Genomic DNA, 18,643 nt, shown 5'->3' with positions numbered 1-18,643 from the left:
AAAAATATATCTGTTGAAAATAGTCTTGTGTAGGCCCGACTTTCTCAGTGTGGTTTCGCAGTTCCACGTGTCAAATCGCTGTACTATCCAGTTTTGGGCCTTTGGTATCTAAAAAAAAGCAGTTTGAGTGTGTCGCTCACTGTTCAGCCGCAAATATCTCTATTTAAAAAAGTGTGCTATACCCCAGTAAACAATAACTGTGGTTTTGCCATTCCATGGTCAAAAATCTCTATTATTCAGCTTTTGGTAGTTTTTTCCGTAAAGAAAAAAAGAAAAACAGTAGTGTCTCCTGACTGTTGTGACACAAAAATATATCTGTTGAAAATAGTCTTGTGTAGGCCCGACTTTCCCAGTGTGGTTTCGCAGTTCCACGTGTCAAATCGCTGTACTATCCAGTTTTGGGCCTTTGGTATCTAAAAAAAAAGCAGTTTGAGTGTGTCGCTGTTATGTTCTGCTACCAAAGCTAAGGAAAGAGAGGAGATCTGTCCCTACTATAAGACTCAGCTGAATCCCTACGATGTAACAGGGAACCTGATCCTGCGATCAGACCTGCTAAAGTCCTAATCTAGTCTGTACGGAGACCTATAGATTTGGGGAGGGAATCCCTACAAGTACTAAGGACTGGGAGGAATAAGGGACACCTCCTAACAGAAATAGCAGCAGACAGACGAACAAACAAAATAGATAGAACCTAGAGGTCCGTAGACCAAGCAAACTAACAGAGTTAGATACAGAGCACAGGCTAGCTAGAAAGTAGATATACAATGAAGTCCAGCAAAGCCAGAAGGGCGGAGCAGGATTAAATAGGCCAACAAGGTCATGTGACCAGCAAAGGAAAAAAAAACCTAACAGCAAGGTTCTAACAGTACCCCCCCTTCTAAGAGGATCCTCCGGATCCCCTAGGACCAGGCTTATCAGGAAATCTCCTGTGAAACGCTCTGATAAGTCTGGACGCGGAAACATCATCTGACCTCACCCAAGAGTTATCCTCGGGTCCGAAACCTTTCCAGGCCACAAGATACTGCAAACTACCTCTATACCGTCTAGAGTCAAGGATGCGAGAAATTTCATATTCCCCGTCCTCCACCACCGGAGGAACAGAGGCAGAGGCGTCACCATCCGACACAACAGCTTTTTTTAACAGAGAGACATGAAAGACCGGATTAATTCTCCAGGAGGTAGGAACCTCCAACCTAACAGCAGATTGGTTGACAACCTGAAGCACCTTAAAGGGCCCTACAAACTTGGGACCCAATTTCTTAGAAGGAATCCTCAACCGCAGATTCCTAGAGGACAACCAAACCATGTCACCAACAGCGAACAAAACCTCCTGTCGTTTCCTATCAAAGTAGTCTTTAGATTTTCTGTTGGCCTCCTGAAGATTACCACGCACATCCGTCCAAACTCTTTCCAAATCACCGGAAAAATTCTCCTCCTCAGGCACGGCAGATCCCAACTTGGAGAACGACCCAAACGACGGATGTCTCCCAGAACAACAAAAAAAAGGCGAACAACCAGCAGAAGAAGATGTATGATTGTTCAGAGCAAATTCGGCAAGTGGCAGAAACTCAGACCAACTCTCTTGATTGTCTGCCACAAAACAACGCAAGAACTGCTCAACATCCTGGTTTTTCCTTTCTGTCTGGCCATTAGATTCAGGATGATATCCGGACGAAAACGACAAATGAATTCCCAACCTGTCACAAAAGGCACGCCAAAAACGAGCCACGAACTGAGGACCCCTATCAGAAACAATGTCAGTAGGAACGCCATGAAGTCTGACAATTTCCTTGACAAAGGCCTTAGCGAGAGTTTTAGCGCAGGGCAGTTTGACGAAGGGAACCAAGTGACACATCTTGCTAAAACGGTCCACGACCACCCAGATGACAGTAAAACCCTCAGAGGGGGGAAGGTCAGTTATAAAGTCCATAGCCAAATGTGTCCAAGGAGCACTGGGGACCTCCAAAGGACAAAGCAACCCCGCAGCAGGAGTATGTGAGGACTTAGATCTAGCACATATAGTACATTGGCGCACCCACTTAATGACTTCCTTCTGCCATCCAGGCCACCAAAAACTGCGACCCACCAGTCTCTTGGTCTCAGAGATTCCGGGATGACCTGCCAACCGAGATTCGTGACACTCAACAAACAAATCTCTCCTAAAGGTCCCAGGCACAAACAACCTCCCATGAGGAGTGTTAGATGGGGCATTCTCCTGAGCTTTAAGAATCTCATCTTCCAAAACGGAGTCTAAAGCAGCTATCACAACACCTTCTTGTAAAATGTTTTCCTCTTTCTCAGCACCGACTATGGGAGAAAAACTGCGAGACAAGGCATCCGCCTTAACATTCTTAGTACCAGGGATGTAAGTAACGGAGAAATTAAACCGCGAGAAAAACAGTGCCCACCTAGCCTGACGGGCATTCAGGCGCTTGGCAGCGTCAAGATATATCAGATTTTTATGATCCGTAAGAACCTGAACGGGAAATTCCGCACCTTCCAAGAAGTGGCGCCAGTGTTCAAATGCGAGTTTAATAGCCAATAATTCCCGATTACCAATATCGTAATTCAATTCAGTCTCCGAAAATTTTTTTGAAAAAAATGCACAGGGATGTAATCCATCCCCGTTATCCTGAGACAATACTGCGCCAACCCCCACAGAGGAAGCATCAACCTCAACCAAAAACGGCCTAGTAACATCAGGCTGCATAAGGATGGGAGCAGAGGTGAACCTCTCCTTGAGATACACAAAAGCTTCAATGGCCTCAGAAGACCACTGAACCGCATCAGCACCTTTCCTGGTGAGATCAGTCAGAGGTTTGACAATACTAGAAAAATTTTTTATGAATTTTCTATAGTAATTGGCGAAACCCAAAAACCTCTGTATTGATTTCAAACCAATAGGCCTAGGCCATTCCTGCACAGCCTGAACCTTAACCGGATCCATCTCAAAACCTTTGCTGGAGATAATGTAGCCCAAAAAACTAATTCTCTGTACAGCGAACTCACATTTCTCCAGCTTAGCAAAAAGCGAATTGTCCATTAATAACTGTAATACCTCACGCACGCTCCGCCAATGAGACTCCAGATCTGGCGAATAAATCAAAATGTCATCCAAATACACAACCACATTTTTACCGATCAAAGGTCTAAGGATGTCATTAATCAGATTCTGAAAAAATGCAGGAGCATTAGTAAGACCAAAAGGCATAACCAGATTCTCAAAATGACCCACAGGAGTGTTAAAAGCAGTCTTCCATTCATCACCCTCCTTCATGCGCAACAGATTGTATGCCCCCTTAAGGTCAATTTTAGAGAACCACTTGGCCCCCAATAACTGGTTAAACAGATCAGGAATCAATGGCAGTGGGTAAGGATTGCGTACCGTAATTTTGTTAATCTCACGAAAATCCAGACAAGGACGTAAACCGCCGTCCTTTTTTTTTACAAAAAAAAATCCAACCGCCACAGGAGACTTAGAGGGCCTAATGTGACCGGCGGCCAAACTTGTCTGTATGTATTCCTCCAAAGCCTTCCTCTCAGGAATAGTAAGGTTAAATAAACGACTTTTAGGAAGAGTCGCTCCAGGGACAAATTCAATAGAACAATCATAGTCTCTATGGGGAGGCAAAACCTGCGATTCTTTCTCAGAAAAAACTCTCCAAAAATCCTGAATAGGAACAGGCAATTCTCCCCTATCCAAAGCTGCAATACGCCCGTTACAACACTTGTCATAACATTTATGGCTCCAGGATTTAATTTCACTGGTAGACCAATCCAGTACAGGATTGTGAAATTTTAACCAGGGCAAACCCAATATTACTGGAGAAGGCAAGTTATTCATCACTACCAAATCCAATTTCTCATGGTGAACACCATTAATAGTGAGAGGAAATTCACTGACCTTGAGAGTAATATTCTTCAAAGGGGAGCCATCCACAGAAACCACAGCAATGGGGGATGATAAAGGTTCAGGTTTTAAATTGAGTTTTTCCACGAATCCCCCATCAATAACATTCAGTGTAGACCCGCAATCAACAAACACCCGAAATTCCATTAATTTTTCCTGAGCAATCGTGGAAGCAGCTAAAAATATACCCTTGGAATTTAAACAGGCAATACGGGCGTGACTGACCATTTTTTTTTCTTTCTTCATACGAAGCTCACAGCCTTTAATCAAATGACCAGATTTTCCACAATAGAAACACAAGCCTTCTGAAAAACGACGGTGTTTTTCTTGAGAGCGAGGTGCCACCGATCCAATCTCCATCGGTTCACCACTGTTAGTACACACATTATCATAACCAGAAACTGACATAGCAGAGGATTTGCTCTCATTAACCCTAGCACGCAGTCTTCTGTCCACCCGTATAGCTAATTGCATAGCCTGTTGCAAATCCTCAGGTGTAGGATAAGCAATTAGCAGGTCTTTAACCTTTTCACTGAGCCCAGCAAGAAATAGACTTTTCAGAGCAGAATCGTTCCACCCTGTTTGAGTGGACCAACGACGAAAATGTGTACAATATTTTTCCATATTACCTGATCCTTGTTTTAAACGTCTCAACTCAGTCTCAGCTGATGCCACACGGTCAGGATCATCATATAATAGTCCTAAAGCAGAAAAAAAACTATCCACTGATCTGAAGCATGTATCACTAGGTTGCAAAGAAAAGGCCCACTCCTGAGGCTCTTTGCGCAAAAGTGACATTATGAACCCTACGCGCTGGGATTCATCCCCAGAGGACTTGGGTCTCAAACGAAAATACAATAAGCAAGCATTTTTAAATGAAAAAAATTCTCGATGTTCACCAAAAAATAAATCCGGCAAACATACCTTAGGCTCCAAGAAATATGCTCCAGGACAGTTACTCACGTGCTGACGGAGCTCGGCCACTTCCAGAGAGAGTCCCTGCAGGTGTTTAGCCAAATCCTGAACCGACACCATGATGGAACAAAAAAAAATCTTTCCTTAGAGAATTTACAGGCTGGACTTACTGTTATGTTCTGCTACCAAAGCTAAGGAAAGAGAGGAGATCTGTCCCTACTATAAGACTCAGCTGAATCCCTACGATGTAACAGGGAACCTGATCCTGCGATCAGACCTGCTAAAGTCCTAATCTAGTCTGTACGGAGACCTATAGATTTGGGGAGGGAATCCCTACAAGTACTAAGGACTGGGAGGAATAAGGGACACCTCCTAACAGAAATAGCAGCAGACAGACGAACAAACAAAATAGATAGAACCTAGAGGTCCGTAGACCAAGCAAACTAACAGAGTTAGATACAGAGCACAGGCTAGCTAGAAAGTAGATATACAATGAAGTCCAGCAAAGCCAGAAGGGCGGAGCAGGATTAAATAGGCCAACAAGGTCATGTGACCAGCAAAGGAAAAAAAAACCTAACAGCAAGGTTCTAACAGTCGCTCACTGTTCAGCCGCAAATATCTCTATTTAAAAAAATGTGCTATACCCCAGTAAACAATAACTGTGGTTTTGCCATTCCACGGTAAAAAATCTCTATTATTCAGCTTTTGGTAGTTTTTTCCGTAAAGAAAAACAGTAGTGTCTCCTGACTGTTGTGACACAAAAATATATCTGTTGAAAATAGTCTTGTGTAGGCCCGACTTTCCCAGTGTGGTTTTGTAGTTCCACGTGTCAAATCGCTGTACTATCCAGTTTTGGGCCTTTGGTATCTAAAAAAAAAGCAGTTTGAGTGTGTCGCTCACTTTTCAGCCGCAAATATCTCTATTTAAAAAAGTGTGGTATACCCCAGTAAATAATAACTGTGGTTTTGCCATCCCACGGTAAAAAATCTCTATTACTCAGCTTTTGGTAGTTTTTTACGAAAAAAAAACAGTAGTGTCTCCTGACTGTTGTGACACAAAAATATATCTGTTGAAAATAGTCTTGTGTAGGCCCGACATCCCAGTGTGGTTTCGCAGTTCCACGGGTCAAATCGCTGTACTATCCAGTTTTGGGCCTTTAGTATCTAAAAAAAAAGCGGTTTGAGTGTGTCGCTCACTGTTCAGCCGCAAATATCTCTATTTAAAAAAGGTGGTATACCCCAGTAAACAATAACTGTGGCTTTGCCATCCCACGGTAAAAAATCTCTATTATTCAGCTTTTGGTAGTTTTTTCCGTAAAGAAAAACAGTAGTGTCTCCTGACTGTTGTGACACAAAAATATATCTGTTGAAAATAGTCTTGTGTAGTCCCGACATCCCAGTGTGGTTTCGCAGTTCCACTGGTCAAATCGCTGTACTATCCAGTTTTGGGCCTTTGGTATCTAAAAAAAAAGCAGTTTGAGTGTGTCGCTCACTGTTCAGCCGCAAATATCTCTATTGAAAAAAGTGTGCTATACCCCAGTAAACAATAACTGTGGTTTTGCCATCCCACGGTAAAAAATCTCTATTATTCAGCTTTTGGTAGTTTTTTCCGTAAAGAAAAACAGTAGTGTCTTCTGACTGTTGTGACACAAAAATATATCTGTTGAAAATAGTCTTGTGTAGTCCCGACATCCCAGTGTGGTTTCGCAGTTCCACTGGTCAAATCGCTGTACTATCCAGTTTTGGGCCTTTGGTATCTAAAAAAAAAGCAGTTTGAGTGTGTCGCTCACTGTTCAGCCGCAAATATCTCTATTGAAAAAAGTGTGCTATACCCCAGTAAACAATAACTGTGGTTTTGCCATCCCACGGTAAAAAATCTCTATTATTCAGCTTTTGGTAGATTTTTCCGTAAAGAAAAACAGTAGTATCTCCTGACTGTTGTGACACAAAAATATATCTGTTGAAAATAGTCTTGTGTAGGCCCGACTTTCCCAGTGTGGTTTCGCAGTTCCACGTGTCAAATCGCTGTACTATCCAGTTTTGGGCCTTTGGTATCTAAAAAAAAAGCAGTTTGAGTGTGTCGCTCACTGTTCAGCCGCAAATATCTCTATTTAAAAAAGTGTGCCATACCCCAGTAAACAATAACTGTGGTTTTGCCATCCCACGGTAAAAAATCTCTATTATTCAGCTTTTGGTAGTTTTTTCCGTAATGAAAAACAGTAGTGTCTCCTGACTGTTGTGACACAAAAATATATCTGTTGAAAATAGTCTTGTGTAGGCCCGACATCCCAGTGTGGTTTCGCAGTTCCACGGGTCAAATCGCTGTACTATCCAGTTTTGGGCCTTTGGTATCTAAAAAAAAAGCAGTTTGAGTGTGTCGCTCACTGTTCAGCCGCAAATATCTCTATTTAAAAAAGTGTGCTATACCCCAGTAAACAATAACTGTGGTTTTGCCATCCCACGGTAAAAAATCTCTATTATTCAGCTTTTGGTAGTTTTTTCCGTAAAGAAAAACAGTAGTGTCTCCTAACTGTTGTGACACAAAAATATTTCTGTTGAAAATAGTCTTGTGTAGTCCCGTGTTTCCCAGTGTGTTTTCGCAGTTCCACGTGTCAAATCGCTGTACTATCCAGTTTTGGGCCTTTGGTATCTAAAAAAAAAGCAGTTTGAGTGTGTCGCTCACTGTTCAGCCGCAAATATCTCTATTTAAAAAAGAGTGGTATACCCCAGTAAACAATAACTGTGGTTTTGCCATCCCACGGTAAAAAATCTCTATTATTCAGCTTTTGGTAGTTTTTTCCGTAAAGAAAAACAGTAGTGTCTCCTGACTGTTGTGACACAAAAATATATCTGTTGAAAATAGTCTTGTGTAGGCCCGACTTTCGCAGTGTGGTTTCGCAGTTCCACGTGTCAAATCGCTGTACTATCCAGTTTTGGGCCTTTGGTATCTAAAAAAAAAGCAGTTTGAGTGTGTCACTCAATGTTCAGCCGCAAATATCTCTATTTAAAAAAGTGTGCTATACCCCAGTAAACAATAACTGTGGTTTTGACATCCCATGGTAAAAAATCTCTATTATTCAGCTTTTGGTAGTTTTTTCCGTAAAGAAAAACAGTAGTGTCTCCTGACTGTTGTGACACAAAAATATATCTGTTGAAAATAGTCTTGTGTAGGCCCGACATCCCAGTGTGGTTTCGCAGTTCCATGGGTCAAATCGCTGTACTGTCCAGTTTTGGGCCTTTGGTATCTAAAAAAAAAGCAGTTTGAGTGTGTCGCTCACTGTTCAGCCGCAAATATCTATTTAAAAAAGTGTGGTATACCCCAGTAAACAATAACTGTGGTTTTGCCATCCCACGGAAAAAAATCTCTATTATTCAGTTTTGGTAGTTTTTCCGTAAAGAAAAACAGTAGTGTCTCCTGACTGTTGTGACACAAAAATATATCTGTTGAAAATAGTCTTGTGTAGGCCCGACATCCCAGTGTGGTTTCGCAGTTCCACGGGTCAAATCGCTGTACTATCCAGTTTTGGGCCTTTGGTATCTAAAAAAAAAGCAGCTTGAGTGTGTCGCTCACTGTTCAGCCGTAAATATCTCTATTTAAAAAAGTGTGGTATACCCCAGTAAACAATAACTGTGGTTTTGCCATCCCACGGTAAAAAATCTCTATTATTCAGCTTTTGGTAGTTTTTTCCGTAAAGAAAAACAGTAGTGTCTCCTGACTGTTGTGACACAAAAATATATCTGTTGAAAATAGTCTTGTGTAGGCCCGACATCCCAGTGTGGTTTCGCAGTTCCATGGGTCAAATCGCTGTACTGTCCAGTTTTGGGCCTTTGGTATCTAAAAAAAAAGCAGTTTGAGTGTGTCGCTCACTGTTCAGCCACAAATATCTCTATTTAAAAAAGTGTGGTATACCCCAGTAAGCAATAACTGTGGTTTTGCCATCCCACGGAAAAAAATCTCTATTATTCAGCTTTTGGTAGTTTTTTCCGTAAAGAAAAACAGTAGTGTCTCCTGACTGTTGTGACACAAAAATATATCTGTTGAAAATAGTCTTGTGTAGGCCCGACATCCCAGTGTGGTTTCGCAGTTCCACGGGTCAAATCGCTGTATTATCCAGTTTTGGGCCTTTGGTATCTAAAAAAAAGCAGTTAGAGTGTGTCGCTCACTGTTCAGCCGCAAATATCTCTAATTAAAAAAGTGTGGTATACCCCAGTAAACAATAACTGTGGTTTTGCCATCCCACAGTAAAAAATCTCTATTATTCAGCTTTTGGTAGTTTTTTCCGTAAAGAAAAACAGTAGTGTCTCCTGACTGTTGTGACACAAAAATATATCTGTTGAAAATAGTATTGTGTAGGCCCGACATCCCAGTGTGGTTTCGCAGTTCCATGGGTCAAATCGCTGTACTATCCAGTTTTAAGCCTTTGGTATCTGAAAAAAAAGCAGTTTGAGTGTGTCGCTCACTGTTCAGCCGCAAATATCTTTATTTAAAAAGTGTGGTATACCCCAGTAAACAATAACTGTGGTTTTGCCATCCCACGGTAAAAAATCTCTATTATTCAGCTTTTGGTAGTTTTTTCCGTAAAGAAAAACAGTAGTGTCTCCTGACTGTTGTGACACAAAAATATATCTGTTGAAAATAGTCTTGTGTAGGCCCGACATCCCAGTGTGGTTTCGCAGTTCCATGGGTCAAATCGCTGTACTGTCCAGTTTTGGGCCTTTGGTATCTAAAAAAAAAGCAGTTTGAGTGTGTCGCTCACTGTTCAGCCACAAATATCTCTATTTAAAAAAGTGTGGTATACCCCAGTAAGCAATAACTGTGGTTTTGCCATCCCACGGAAAAAAATCTCTATTATTCAGCTTTTGGTAGTTTTTTCCGTAAAGAAAAACAGTAGTGTCTCCTGACTGTTGTGACACAAAAATATATCTGTTGAAAATAGTCTTGTGTAGGCCCGACTTTCCCAGTGTGGTTTCGCAGTTCCACGGGTCAAATCGCTGTATTATCCAGTTTTGGGCCTTTGGTATCTAAAAAAAAGCAGTTAGAGTGTGTCGCTCACTGTTCAGCCGCAAATATCTCTAATTAAAAAAGTGTGGTATACCCCAGTAAACAATAACTGTGGTTTTGCCATCCCACAGTAAAAAATCTCTATTATTCAGCTTTTGGTAGTTTTTTCCGTAAAGAAAAACAGTAGTGTCTCCTGACTGTTGTGACACAAAAATATATCTGTTGAAAATAGTCTTGTGTAGGCCCGACTTTCTCAGTGTGGTTTCGCAGTTCCACGTGTCAAATCGCTGTACTATCCAGTTTTGGGCCTTTGGTATCTAAAAAAAAGCAGTTTGAGTGTGTCGCTCACTGTTCAGCCGCAAATATCTCTATTTAAAAAAGTGTGCTATACCCCAATAAACAATAACTGTGGTTTTGCCATTCCACGGTAAAAAATCTCTATTATTCAGCTTTTGGTAGTTTTTTCCGTAAAGAAAAACAGTAGTGTCTCCTGACTGTTGTGACACAAAAATATATCTGTTGAAAATAGTCTTGTGTAGGCCCAACTTTCCCAGTGTGGTTTCGCAGTTCCACGTGTCAAATCGCTGTACTATCCAGTTTTGGGCCTTTGGTATCTAAAAAAAAAGCAGTTTGAGTGTGTCGCTCACTGTTCAGCCGCAAATATCTCTATTTAAAAAAATGTGCTATACCCCAGTAAACAATAACTGTGGTTTTGCCATTCCACGGTAAAAAATCTCTATTATTCAGCTTTTGGTAGTTTTTTCCGTAAAGAAAAACAGTAGTGTCTCCTGACTGTTGTGACACAAAAATATATCTGTTGAAAATAGTCTTGTGTAGGCCCGACTTTCCCAGTGTGGTTTTGCAGTTCCACGTGTCAAATCGCTGTACTATCCAGTTTTGGGCCTTTGGTATCTAAAAAAAAAGCAGTTTGAGTGTGTCGCTCACTGTTCAGCCACAAATATCTCTATTTAAAAAAGTGTGGTATTCCCCAGTAAACAATAACTGTGGTTTTGCCATCCCACTGTAAAAAAATCTCTATTATTCAGCTTTTGGTAGTTTTTTCCGTAAAGAAACACAGTAGTGTCTCCTGACTGTTGTGACACAAAAATATATCTGCTGAAAATAGTCTTGTGTAGGCCCGACATCCCAGTCTGGTTTCGCAGTTCCATGGGTCAAATAGCTGTACTATCCAGTTTTGGGCCTTTGGTATCTAAAAAAAAAGCAGTTTGAGTATGTCGCTCACTGTTCAGCCGCAAATATCTCTATTTAAAAAAGTGTGGTATACCCCAGTAAACAATAACTGTGGTTTTGCCATCCCACGGTAAAAAATCTCTATTATTCAGCTTTTGGTAGCTTTTTCCGTAAAGAAAAACAGTAGTGTCTCCTGACTGTTGTGACACAAAAATATATCTGTTGAAAATAGTCTTGTGTAGGCCCGACTTTCCCAGTGTGGTTTCGCAGTTCCACGTGTCAAATCGCTGTACTATCCAGTTTTGGGCCTTTGGTATCTAAAAAAAAAGCAGTTTGAGTGTGTCGCTCACTGTTCAGCCGCAAATATCTCTATTTAAAAAAGTGTGGTATACCCCAGTAAATAATAACTGGTTTTGCCATCCCACGGTAAAAAATCTCTATTATTCAGGTTTTTGGTAGTTTTTTCCGTAAAGAAAAACAGTAGTGTCTCCTGACTGTTGTGACACAAAAATAAATCTGTTGAAAATAGTCTTGTGTAGGCCCGACATCCCAGTGTGGTTTCGCAGTTCCACGGGTCAAATCGCTGTACTATCCAGTTTTGGGCCTTTAGTATCTAAAAAAAAAGCAGTTTGAGTGTGTCGCTCACTGTTCAGCCACAAATATCTCTATTTAAAAAAGTGTGGTATACCCCAGTAAACAATAACTGTGGCTTTGCCATCCCACGGTAAAAAATCTCTATTATTCAGCTTTTGGTAGTTTTTTCCGTAAAGAAAAACAGTAGTGTCTCCTGACAGTTGTGACACAAAAATATATCTGTTGAAAATAGTCTTGTGTAGGCCCGACTTTCTCAGTGTGGTTTCGCAGTTCCACGTGTCAAATCGCTGTACTATCCAGTTTTGGGCCTTTGGTATCTAAAAAAAAAGCAGTTTGAGTGTGTCGCTCACTGTTCAGCCGCAAATATCTCTATTTAAAAAAGTGTGCTATACCCCAGTAAACAATAACTGTGGTTTTGCCATTCCATGGTCAAAAATCTCTATTATTCAGCTTTTGGTAGTTTTTTCCGTAAAGAAAAAAAGAAAAACAGTAGTGTCTCCTGACTGTTGTGACACAAAAATATATCTGTTGAAAATAGTCTTGTGTAGGCCCGACTTTCCCAGTGTGGTTTCGCAGTTCCACGTGTCAAATCGCTGTACTATCCAGTTTTGGGCCTTTGGTATCTAAAAAAAAAGCAGTTTGAGTGTGTCGCTCACTGTTCAGCCGCAAATATCTCTATTTAAAAAAATGTGCTATACCCCAGTAAACAATAACTGTGGTTTTGCCATTCCACGGTAAAAAATCTCTATTATTCAGCTTTTGGTAGTTTTTTCCGTAAAGAAAAACAGTAGTGTCTCCTGACTGTTGTGACACAAAAATATATCTGTTGAAAATAGTCTTGTGTAGGCCCGACTTTCCCAGTGTGGTTTTGTAGTTCCACGTGTCAAATCGCTGTACTATCCAGTTTTGGGCCTTTGGTATCTAAAAAAAAAGCAGTTTGAGTGTGTCGCTCACTTTTCAGCCGCAAATATCTCTATTTAAAAAAGTGTGGTATACCCCAGTAAATAATAACTGTGGTTTTGCCATCCCACGGTAAAAAATCTCTATTACTCAGCTTTTGGTAGTTTTTTACGAAAAAAAAACAGTAGTGTCTCCTGACTGTTGTGACACAAAAATATATATGTTGAAAATAGTCTTGTGTAGGCCCGACATCCCAGTGTGGTTTCGCAGTTCCACGGGTCAAATCGCTGTACTATCCAGTTTTGGGCCTTTAGTATCTAAAAAAAAAGCGGTTTGAGTGTGTCGCTCACTGTTCAGCCGCAAATATCTCTATTTAAAAAAGGTGGTATACCCCAGTAAACAATAACTGTGGCTTTGCCATCCCACGGTAAAAAATCTCTATTATTCAGCTTTTGGTAGTTTTTTCCGTAAAGAAAAACAGTAGTGTCTCCTGACTGTTGTGACACAAAAATATATCTGTTGAAAATAGTCTTGTGTAGTCCCGACATCCCAGTGTGGTTTCGCAGTTCCACTGGTCAAATCGCTGTACTATCCAGTTTTGGGCCTTTGGTATCTAAAAAAAAAGCAGTTTGAGTGTGTCGCTCACTGTTCAGCCGCAAATATCTCTATTTAAAAAAGCGTGGTATACCCAGTAAACAATAACTGTGGCTTTGCCATCCCACAGTAAAAAATCTCTATTATTCAGCTTTTGGTAGTTTTTTCCGTAAAGAAAAACAGTAGTGTCTCCTGACTGTTGTGACACAAAAATATATCTGTTGAAAATAGTCTTGTGTAGGCCCGACTTTCCCAGTGTGGTTTCGCAGTTCCACGTGTCAAATCGCTGTACTATCCTGTTTTGGGCCTTTGGTATCTAAAAAAAAAGCAGTTTGAGTGTGTCGCTCACTGTTCAGCCGCAAATATCTCTATTGAAAAAAGTGTGCTATACCCCAGTAAACAATAACTGTGGTTTTGCCATCCCACGGTAAAAAATCTCTATTATTCAGCTTTTGGTAGATTTTTCCGTAAAGAAAAACAGTAGTATCTCCTGACTGTTGTGACACAAAAATATATCTGTTGAAAATAGTCTTGTGTAGGCCCGACTTTCCCAGTGTGGTTTCGCAGTTCCACGTGTCAAATCGCTGTACTATCCAGTTTTGGGCCTTTGGTATCTAAAAAAAAAGCAGTTTGAGTGTGTCGCTCACTGTTCAGCCGCAAATATCTCTATTTAAAAAAGTGTGCCATACCCCAGTAAACAATAACTGTGGTTTTGCCATCCCACGGTAAAAAATCTCTATTATTCAGCTTTTGGTAGTTTTTTCCGTAATGAAAAACAGTAGTGTCTCCTGACTGTTGTGACACAAAAATATATCTGTTGAAAATAGTCTTGTGTAGGCCCGACATCCCAGTGTGGTTTCGCAGTTCCACGGGTCAAATCGCTGTACTATCCAGTTTTGGGCCTTTGGTATCTAAAAAAAAAGCAGTTTGAGTGTGTCGCTCACTGTTCAGCCGCAAATATCTCTATTTAAAAAAGTGTGCTATACCCCAGTAAACAATAACTGTGGTTTTGCCATCCCACGGTAAAAAATCTCTATTATTCAGCTTTTGGTAGTTTTTTCCGTAAAGAAAAACAGTAGTGTCTCCTAACTGTTGTGACACAAAAATATTTCTGTTGAAAATAGTCTTGTGTAGTCCCGTGTTTCCCAGTGTGTTTTCGCAGTTCCACGTGCCAAATCGCTGTACTATCCAGTTTTGGGCCTTTGGTATCTAAAAAAAAAGCAGTTTGAGTGTGTCGCTCACTGTTCAGCCGCAAATATCTCTATTTAAAAAAGAGTGGTATACCCCAGTAAACAATAACTGTGGTTTTGCCATCCCACGGTAAAAAATCTCTATTATTCAGCTTTTGGTAGTTTTTTCCGTAAAGAAAAACAGTAGTGTCTCCTGACTGTTGTGACACAAAAATATATCTCTTGAAAATAGTCTTGTGTAGGCCCGACTTTCGCAGTGTGGTTTCGCAGTTCCACGTGTCAAATCGCTGTACTATCCAGTTTTGGGCCTTTGGTATCTAAAAAAAAAGCAGTTTGAGTGTGTCACTCAATGTTCAGCCGCAAATATCTCTATTTAAAAAAGTGTGCTATACCCCAGTAAACAATAACTGTGGTTTTGACATCCCATGGTAAAAAATCTCTATTATTCAGCTTTTGGTAGTTTTTTCCGTAAAGAAAAACAGTAGTGTCTCCTGACTGTTGTGACACAAAAATATATCTGTTGAAAATAGTCTTGTGTAGGCCCGACATCCCAGTGTGGTTTCGCAGTTCCATGGGTCAAATCGCTGTACTGTCCAGTTTTGGGCCTTTGGTATCTAAAAAAAAAGCAGTTTGAGTGTGTCGCTCACTGTTCAGCCGCAAATATCTATTTAAATAAGTGTGGTATACCCCAGTAAACAATAACTGTGGTTTTGCCATCCCACGGAAAAAAATCTCTATTATTCAGTTTTGGTAGTTTTTCCGTAAAGAAAAACAGTAGTGTCTCCTGACTGTTGTGACACAAAAATATATCTGTTGAAAATAGTCTTGTGTAGGCCCGACTTTCCCAGTGTGGTTTCGCAGTTCCACGTGTCAAATCGCTGTACTATCCAGTTTTGGGCCTTTGGTATCTAAAAAAAAAGCAGTTTGAGTGTGTCGCTCACTGTTCAGCCGCAAATATCTCTATTTAAAAAAATGTGCTATACCCCAGTAAACAATAACTGTGGTTTTGCCATTCCACGGTAAAAAATCTCTATTATTCAGCTTTTGGTAGTTTTTTCCGTAAAGAAAAACAGTAGTGTCTCCTGACTGTTGTGACACAAAAATATATCTGTTGAAAATAGTCTTGTGTAGGCCCGGCTTTCCCAGTGTGGTTTTGTAGTTCCACGTGTCAAATCGCTGTACTATCCAGTTTTGGGCCTTTGGTATCTAAAAAAAAAGCAGTTTGAGTGTGTCGCTCACTTTTCAGCCGCAAATATCTCTATTTAAAAAAGTGTGGTATACCCCAGTAAATAATAACTGTGGTTTTGCCATCCCACGGTAAAAAATCTCTATTACTCAGCTTTTGGTAGTTTTTTACGAAAAAAAAACAGTAGTGTCTCCTGACTGTTGTGACACAAAAATATATCTGTTGAAAATAGTCTTGTGTAGGCCCGACATCCCAGTGTGGTTTCGCAGTTCCACGGGTCAAATCGCTGTACTATCCAGTTTTGGGCCTTTAGTATCTAAAAAAAAAGCGGTTTGAGTGTGTCGCTCACTGTTCAGCCGCAAATATCTCTATTTAAAAAAGGTGGTATACCCCAGTAAACAATAACTGTGGCTTTGCCATCCCACGGTAAAAAATCTCTATTATTCAGCTTTTGGTAGTTTTTTCCGTAAAGAAAAACAGTAGTGTCTCCTGACTGTTGTGACACAAAAATATATCTGTTGAAAATAGTCTTGTGTAGTCCCGACATCCCAGTGTGGTTTCGCAGTTCCACTGGTCAAATCGCTGTACTATCCAGTTTTGGGCCTTTGGTATCTAAAAAAAAAGCAGTTTGAGTGTGTCGCTCACTGTTCAGCCGCAAATATCTCTATTTAAAAAAGCGTGGTATACCCAGTAAACAATAACTGTGGCTTTGCCATCCCACAGTAAAAAATCTCTATTATTCAGCTTTTGGTAGTTTTTTCCGTAAAGAAAAACAGTAGTGTCTCCTGACTGTTGTGACACAAAAATATATCTGTTGAAAATAGTCTTGTGTAGGCCCGACTTTCCCAGTGTGGTTTCGCAGTTCCACGTGTCAAATCGCTGTACTATCCTGTTTTGGGCCTTTGGTATCTAAAAAAAAAGCAGTTTGAGTGTGTCGCTCACTGTTCAGCCGCAAATATCTCTATTGAAAAAAGTGTGCTATACCCCAGTAAACAATAACTGTGGTTTTGCCATCCCACGGTAAAAAATCTCTATTATTCAGCTTTTGGTAGATTTTTCCGTAAAGAAAAACAGTAGTATCTCCTGACTGTTGTGACACAAAAATATATCTGTTGAAAATAGTCTTGTGTAGGCCCGACTTTCCCAGTGTGGTTTCGCAGTTCCACGTGTCAAATCGCTGTACTATCCAGTTTTGGGCCTTTGGTATCTAAAAAAAAAGCAGTTTGAGTGTGTCGCTCACTGTTCAGCCGCAAATATCTCTATTTAAAAAAGTGTGCCATACCCCAGTAAACAATAACTGTGGTTTTGCCATCCCACGGTAAAAAATCTCTATTATTCAGCTTTTGGTAGTTTTTTCCGTAATGAAAAACAGTAGTGTCTCCTGACTGTTGTGACACAAAAATATATCTGTTGAAAATAGTCTTGTGTAGGCCCGACATCCCAGTGTGGTTTCGCAGTTCCACGGGTCAAATCGCTGTACTATCCAGTTTTGGGCCTTTGGTATCTAAAAAAAAAGCAGTTTGAGTGTGTCGCTCACTGTTCAGCCGCAAATATCTCTATTTAAAAAAGTGTGCTATACCCCAGTAAACAATAACTGTGGTTTTGCCATCCCACGGTAAAAAATCTCTATTATTCAGCTTTTGGTAGTTTTTTCCGTAAAGAAAAACAGTAGTGTCTCCTAACTGTTGTGACACAAAAATATTTCTGTTGAAAATAGTCTTGTGTAGTCCCGTGTTTCCCAGTGTGTTTTCGCAGTTCCACGTGTCAAATCGCTGTACTATCCAGTTTTGGGCCTTTGGTATCTAAAAAAAAAGCAGTTTGAGTGTGTCGCTCACTGTTCAGCCGCAAATATCTCTATTTAAAAAAGAGTGGTATACCCCAGTAAACAATAACTGTGGTTTTGCCATCCCACGGTAAAAAATCTCTATTATTCAGCTTTTGGTAGTTTTTTCCGTAAAGAAAAACAGTAGTGTCTCCTGACTGTTGTGACACAAAAATATATCTCTTGAAAATAGTCTTGTGTAGGCCCGACTTTCGCAGTGTGGTTTCGCAGTTCCACGTGTCAAATCGCTGTACTATCCAGTTTTGGGCCTTTGGTATCTAAAAAAAAAGCAGTTTGAGTGTGTCACTCAATGTTCAGCCGCAAATATCTCTATTTAAAAAAGTGTGCTATACCCCAGTAAACAATAACTGTGGTTTTGACATCCCATGGTAAAAAATCTCTATTATTCAGCTTTTGGTAGTTTTTTCCGTAAAGAAAAACAGTAGTGTCTCCTGACTGTTGTGACACAAAAATATATCTGTTGAAAATAGTCTTGTGTAGGCCCGACATCCCAGTGTGGTTTCGCAGTTCCATGGGTCAAATCGCTGTACTGTCCAGTTTTGGGCCTTTGGTATCTAAAAAAAAAGCAGTTTGAGTGTGTCGCTCACTGTTCAGCCGCAAATATCTATTTAAAAAAGTGTGGTATACCCCAGTAAACAATAACTGTGGTTTTGCCATCCCACGGAAAAAAATCTCTATTATTCAGTTTTGGTAGTTTTTCCGTAAAGAAAAACAGTAGTGTCTCCTGACTGTTGTGACACAAAAATATATCTGTTGAAAATAGTCTTGTGTAGGCCCGACATCCCAGTGTGGTTTCGCAGTTCCACGGGTCAAATCGCTGTACTATCCAGTTTTGGGCCTTTGGTATCTAAAAAAAAAGCAGCTTGAGTGTGTCGCTCACTGTTCAGCCGTAAATATCTCTATTTAAAAAAGTGTGGTATACCCCAGTAAACAATAACTGTGGTTTTGCCATCCCACGGTAAAAAATCTCTATTATTCAGCTTTTGGTAGTTTTTTCCGTAAAGAAAAACAGTAGTGTCTCCTGACTGTTGTGACACAAAAATATATCTGTTGAAAATAGTCTTGTGTAGGCCCGACATCCCAGTGTGGTTTCGCAGTTCCACGGGTCAAATCGCTGTATTATCCAGTTTTGGGCCTTTGGTATCTAAAAAAAAGCAGTTAGAGTGTGTCGCTCACTGTTCAGCCGCAAATATCTCTAATTAAAAAAGTGTGGTATACCCCAGTAAACAATAACTGTGGTTTTGCCATCCCACAGTAAAAAATCTCTATTATTCAGCTTTTGGTAGTTTTTTCCGTAAAGAAAAACAGTAGTGTCTCCT

The sequence above is a fragment of the Phyllobates terribilis genome, unplaced genomic scaffold (assembly GCF_046119375.1).
Source record: "Phyllobates terribilis strain yellow unplaced genomic scaffold, ASM4611937v1 Scaffold_4__5_contigs__length_816908805, whole genome shotgun sequence".
Classification (NCBI taxonomy): domain Eukaryota; kingdom Metazoa; phylum Chordata; class Amphibia; order Anura; family Dendrobatidae; genus Phyllobates; species Phyllobates terribilis.
Note: the sequence above shows the minus strand (reverse complement) of the source record.